The following is a 6,569-nucleotide window of genomic DNA, read 5'->3' as shown; positions in this document are numbered from 1 at the left end:
CCCCCCCCCGCCCCCCCCCCCCCTCCCCCCCCCCCCCCCCCCCCCGCAATGCGGGAAGTGTGGAGTAGTGGCTCAGTAAATTTGCGGAGTGATTCACTTGCAAAAAGATAATTTCCCTACTTGCTTACTCTTCAAATCTTTGAAAGTTACGCGTCGTCTGTGGGTCCCTTTGTATTTCAAATATATGCAGTGGGCTCTGTGCTGATCTGCTCCCGTTGAAATGTTAGCACTGCCAGCATTCATCCCTCTGTGCCTCGGTTTCCACAGCTGTAAAATCAGGATACACTTGTACTATCCCATAAGGTTGAGGTGAGGAGTAGATGAGCTGACACACATTCAACACTTAGACTAGGGCCTGGCGTGTTGTAAATATGCAATAAATGTCCGCTATACAAAAATAGATGCATTTTCTTCATTTGCCTTTTAATGTCACTTCTGCTAGCCTCGGGTTTCTAGACCCCACATTTACCCTCGCATGGTGAAACACGATATTTTAAATATTTTAAAGTTTCTGTTCATTCACCCGTTGCCTCACATTTTTCAAGTATGTGATTTCCGACCGGCCTCCTCGACAGAGGCACATTCTCCTTGGCCACCAGGTGGCGGTGTTTATTTAGCCAGGTACAAAGCAATGGCGGTCCCCTTAGACTGGAGCCCAGCCTGAGCTTGGCCTGCTATTTCAGAAGTCACACACTCCCTCTTGTGTGTGACTATTCCTTTCCTTCTGCTTCTTTCCCCCTGGACTGCTTGACCCACCTGTGTCCTACATCTAAGCACCTCCTCAAATGTGCACCCTGTAGACGGTGGCCTTGCAGAGACATAGTTGAGGCTTGCATACCAGCCAGCATGGTGCCTCCCAGAAATAATGCTTTCGAAAAGAGCTGCTTTGAAACGTCTGGAAAATTCAGTAGTAAGTCACCAAATATTCAATCACTAAAGGGGCAGGAAAGGCAAATGCCCAGCCGGTGTCTTCACTCTAAACTCGTCACTCCATTCCAAGCCCATAGTAGGCTAAGATGACCAATCATGACATCTGTTGCCACCCTGACACTTGCCATGACCTCAGGATCCTTGTCAGCACAGCTCTCCAGGAAGCTTCCAATACACAACAGGCCAGCAAGATAAACCCACATTTGTGGTCCCGGGTAGGGCAAGTTTCTGGGTCTGAGGGTGTATATGTGCAGTTCCCAGGCATTACATCCTGCACTTTGGGCCGCTGCCTAGACCTCTCCACCATTCCTCTTTCCCAGTATGAGAACAACAGCAAAGCAAGCAGCTATCACAATGAGCCCGTTCTATGTGCAAGGCATTAAGTGAGTCACATGCATCATCTCATTTCATCTTCAAAACAGGGCTGAGAAGTAACAGTTATGCATGTGGAAACCATGGTTGAGGTTAAACAATTGGTCTAGGGGCGCCTGGGTGGCTCAGTCGGTTAAGCATCTGACTCTGGATTTTGGCTCAGGTCATGATCTCAGGGTCTTGTGGGATCGAGCCCCCTGTCGGGCTCCGTGCTCAGCAAGGAGTCCGTGAAGGTTTCTCTCTCCCTCTCCTCTGCCCCACCCCCTCAAATAAATAAATAAATCTTTTAAAAAATTGGTCTAAGTCATGCAGCCAGGAAATGAAAGAACCAGAGTTGAGTCCAGGCCATCTGACTTGAAAACCCTTGCTCTTAACCTCCCACTCCCTTGAGGGCTTCCAAGACATCACATGTTCTTGCTTCAGCGGCCAAAAGTAGAACAATGCCTGCCATCACCCTTGTGCCCACCCCACGTCCACACTTGCCAGATGTCACTCTCCCTCACCACCCGTGGCTCACAGCTCTGCAGAAAAATCAGAGTTGGCAACTTGACCTGCCACTCCGGAAAGGCTGTGCTCCTTTACTCAGGGGTCCCATCTCCAGCAAGCTGGGAAAGAGCCCCTATAATCCCCACAGAGGCAAGTTAACACAATGGCAACAGGTGGTTGGACATAGGGTGAGGGAGGTGACATGATCTGCAGTGCCGAAGGAGGCCGGGTGAACTTGCAAATGTGGGGAAAACACAAAGGGCACCTTGCAAGGAAGCATGCCCATTCAGAGCTGAGGTTTGGCCTCTCTGAGTAAGTCAGTCATTCCTCCACACCCTGGGGAAGGGCTGGCTCCTGAAAGGCCGATACAGAAATAAAGAACTTATCCTCCGAGCGCCTGTTGAGGTGAGGGAAGGGGTCAGCCCTTCCGTAGCCTGGGTGAGATACGTTGACACATCAGTTCTGGGACATGATGCCTTCCACAAAGGCTGGTGATGGATTCCGCAAGCCTGCTGCTTCGTTCCTGTGCCGCATTTGCCTTCCCGTTCTGATGCAGAAGAGGGGAAGAAACAGACTGCCATGATAGTTTTGGTTCACTGCATGGTTGCTTTTATTGGCCAGAAAAATGGGTAGTCATGGAAACTGTGGAAGGCTTGTTCTGGAAGGGCCCACTAGCCTGGTGTTGCCATCCGTATCTTTTGTAACTTACATTCCAGAAATTTTTTACCTGTGGCTGGCACACCACCAAGGGATCCCAAAATCAATTTGGGGGGGGGGAGGTCACAGTCAGGATTTTTTTAAAAAGGGGACGTAGACTAGAATTGAATACAAAGGAAAATAGAAAAATGCATCCCACATATCACATCAAATATTCTTTGGGGGGATTTTTGTTTCCATTGAGTCACAGTGTAAAATGTATTCTTATTGTGACTGTGGTCAGAAATGTTTGTAAATCTCTTAACCCAAGTCTCACCTTGACAGAATGGAAAATCCTCCTTTTTTTCAGAGAAGGACAGTATTTGTAATAGTCAGACACTGGACACAACTCAAACAGCCACCAATGCTAGAAAGGAAAAATAAGGTGTGGCGTAATTATACAAAGGGAATTTTATATATACAGCAAAGGAAGTAAATGAACTATATGAAACAAAATGGATAAATCTTACTAAGGTTCTTTTGGACATAAAAGCATGAGAAAATGCCTACTTTACGATTCAGTTTATGTGAAATTTTTTAAAAGGCAAAATTAAACTCTGTGACTTAACCCGTAGGTGGTAAAATCATGAAGGAAAATGATAATTGCATAAAGTCAGGTTCCTGGTTACCTCTGAAGGGAAGGCAGCTAGGCTTTAATCAGGAAGGGATAGACCAAGTGAAGGACACCAGAGGACTGGTGATGTTCCATTTCTTAAACCTGGTGGTGCTTACAAAGGTGTTCACTTTAAAATTATTAGTTAAATTGTACATTAATTTTTTTAAAAAGATTTATTTATTTGAGAGAGGGAGAGAGAGCACGAATGGGAAGAGGGGCAGAAGGAGAGGGGCAGGAGGGCAGAGAGAAGCAGACCGGGCAGGGAGCCCGACGAGGGATACGATCCCAGGACCCTGAGATCATGACCTGAGCTGAAGGCAGTTGCCTAACCAACTGAGCCACCCATGCGCCCCTGTACATTGATGTTATATGCACTGCCAGATATGCATCTTGCATGATTTTTAAAGAGATTTTCAAAAGTGATCAAATTGGTACCTTTAAAATCTACATTTTTGTTAGTTGCTGTAAAACATCTTGTCAATGAAAGGTTCACAGAAGCGATGATATGGTTAAATTACGCCAGGGCCCGTTAGTGTTGTCCAATAGAAATTTCAGTGATAATCGAAGTGTTCTACATCTGTGCTCTCCGATACGGAAACCACAAACTACATATAACTATTGAGCACCTGAAATCTGGCCAGTGCAGCTGAGACATTCAATTTTAAATTTTATTTAAGTTTAATTATTTTAAATCTAAAGACCCACATGTGGCTAGTGGCTACCATATTGGGCAGTACTGGTCTAGACCCATTTGCTTGGTATAACTGGAAGTACTAATGCTTTGTCTTCAGACAATCCTAAATTTGAATCCTACCTCCATGACTACCACCATGAGAATTTAGATGAGGTACCTGGTTTTTCTAATCCTCGACAGACTCATTTGTAGAGTGGGGATGAGAAGAAATACTTCTTAATCTTGGCATGAGCACTGTATTGAATTAATGAATGCAGACCACCTATCACAGACCCTGCCAGTAGTTGATGGTCAAACAGTGTTGTTTTCCTTCCCACATCTATGTGGCCATCTTGAAATTGTGTGGCCTTCAAATAAGGAGTGGGTGAGAGAACTCAGATAATGTGATGCAATCAACTTCTCACCTCTGACAGCAGTTCTAAGCCCCCTCCTTGGAGGGCCACAGCACCATCATTGGAACTCTTTTGTAGAGCTTCTTTCAGAGCTCCAACTCCCAAGAAACATGTCTACCCATGTTGCCAAGAAGAAACATGTGTTCAAACACCAGCCCAACTCTTAAATACAGAGAGAGACCGCCTGCTTGCGTGATTTTTTTTATTTTGTCTTGTTTTGTTTCTTAGACTCAACAGTTTATACATTTTATCTTTACAGAGCAGGGTGCATTATTTATTTCTTCCCTCAGTGAATAATTTTTCAAGGTTTTTCCCTTTTGGTAGGAATATTATATTAGTAGTATTATTATTTTTATTATTATTATTACATGTTACTGATACTTAGTTCATATTATCTCAACATTTTTACTTTCGTGTGTTTCTAATGTGTCTTAAAATATGACCGGAAGCCTTGACAAATTTGCAGTGTTTTAAAATGGAATTCTCATTTACAAATGATATGGGATGAATTGTGTCCCTCCCCAAATTCACATGTTGAAGTCCTAACCCCCAGGACCTCAGAATGTGACTGCATTTGGAGATAAAGTCTTTAATGAGGCAATTAAGTTAAAATGAAGCCATTAGGGTGGGCTCCAATCTAATATGACTTGTGTCCTTATAAGAAGAGATTAGAACACAGACACACACAGAGGGAAGAGCATGTAAAGACAAAGGAAATGATGGCCACCTATAAACCAAGGAGAGAGACTTCAGAATGAAACCGACTCTGCCAAAACTTTGATCTTGGACTTCTTAGCCTCCAGAACTGTGAGACAATAAATTTCTGTTGTCTAAGCTCCCCAGTCTGTGGTATTTTGTTATGGCCACCTAATACAACAGCCCTTCCTCCCATGAGGCTTCACAATTTATATATACTTGGCCTGAAATTTTTTATCAGATACCTCAATTGTTGCAGTTTCTATTAAAATGATCTGGTGGTTGAAATTGATTGCACATTTCTATGTGAGCCAATAATGTGAGGCAAGTCTTTAAAAGGGTAGCACAATAGGTCTGAGATTGCACCACAGACATGCTATCTTTAAAACATAAGAAGTCAAGATTCCCCTTCACCCTTGACTAGTCAGGCAAGACCTAGAACATTTTTCTCAGTTCTGTGCACCACATTTATTTTTTTTTTTAAAGATTTTATTTATTTATTTGAGAGAGAGAATGAGAGAGAGCACATGAGAGGGGGGAGGGTCAGAGGGAGAAGCAGACTCCCTGCGGAGCAGGGAGCCCGATGCGGGACTCGATCCAGGGACTCCAGGATCATGACCTGAGCTGAAGGCAGTCGCTTAACCAACTGAGCCACCCAGGCGCCCTGTGCACCACATTTATAAGGGAGGTAAAGCTCATGCATTGTTGAGCACTATGTGCACTGTATACCCTTCATTATCCCCCCAACCCAATGAGGTAGGTATTAATACCCCTCTTCCATTTTTCAGATGAGGAAGCTGAGAGTAAGAAAGGTGAAATAGGTTGACTAAAGTCATACAGCTTTACGTAGAGGGTCTGGATTCAAACAAAGTCTTTGCAATTTCATTAACCCTTTTGCTACCAGAGGAGGGCCTTCATTCTGGGTGACTTGAGTGGATCCAGACCCTGCCTCACTCTTCCTTTGCCTCCTCATTCAGAAATCTTCATCTCCCCCCACTTCAGCCACCCTGTCTCATAGCCATGCTCTGAGCCTGGTCATCTCTCAGAATTATACCACCTTTAAAGTTTCCATCTCAGACATGACCCCTTGGATCACCACTTTCTGCTTCTCTCTCTTCCCCATTCATTCACACCCAAGGTGACTGTCTCAACCTCATCAAAACCTTTGGTTTCTCTTTGATTCTTTGACTTTGCCTCCCTCCTATGTGTTCACTTCCTGGTGCTCTACCCATCTTAGACTCTACCATCCATCACTTCAGCATTCTCTTGCACACGTCCTGAACTCCTCGCACACTGTCCTTCTGTACCACCTGTCAGGCAAAACCCAACCCTGATCACCTCAACTGCCTTCTTCCTCTACACTTGCACATAAGTTGGTAAGGAGAGCTATAAAAGTTACCCCAGATTCATACCACTGCTGACATATGATCTCAGGGCCAATTGGGTTCTGAACTCTGTCTTGAATCATTTTGTTCTCTACAGCCAAACCCTACATCTGAACAGCAGACATGAAGCTTGAAAGCTTTCTTCATTTTCCTGAAATGTTCACTAACCACTTCATTTTCAACAGAAAACCTTTCCTGTTCTTTCACAAAGAAAATGGAAACCACAAAGAGGAAGTCCCTCGAGCCCCTGCCACCAGCCCTACAGACCTTTTTGCATCTGCACTCTCTTTCCCTCCTTTTAC

The sequence above is a fragment of the Neomonachus schauinslandi genome, chromosome X (assembly GCF_002201575.2).
Source record: "Neomonachus schauinslandi chromosome X, ASM220157v2, whole genome shotgun sequence".
NCBI classification, from domain to species: Eukaryota; Metazoa; Chordata; class Mammalia; order Carnivora; family Phocidae; genus Neomonachus; species Neomonachus schauinslandi.
The sequence above is the reverse complement of the archived record's forward strand: the minus strand, read 5'-3'. Positions refer to the sequence as shown.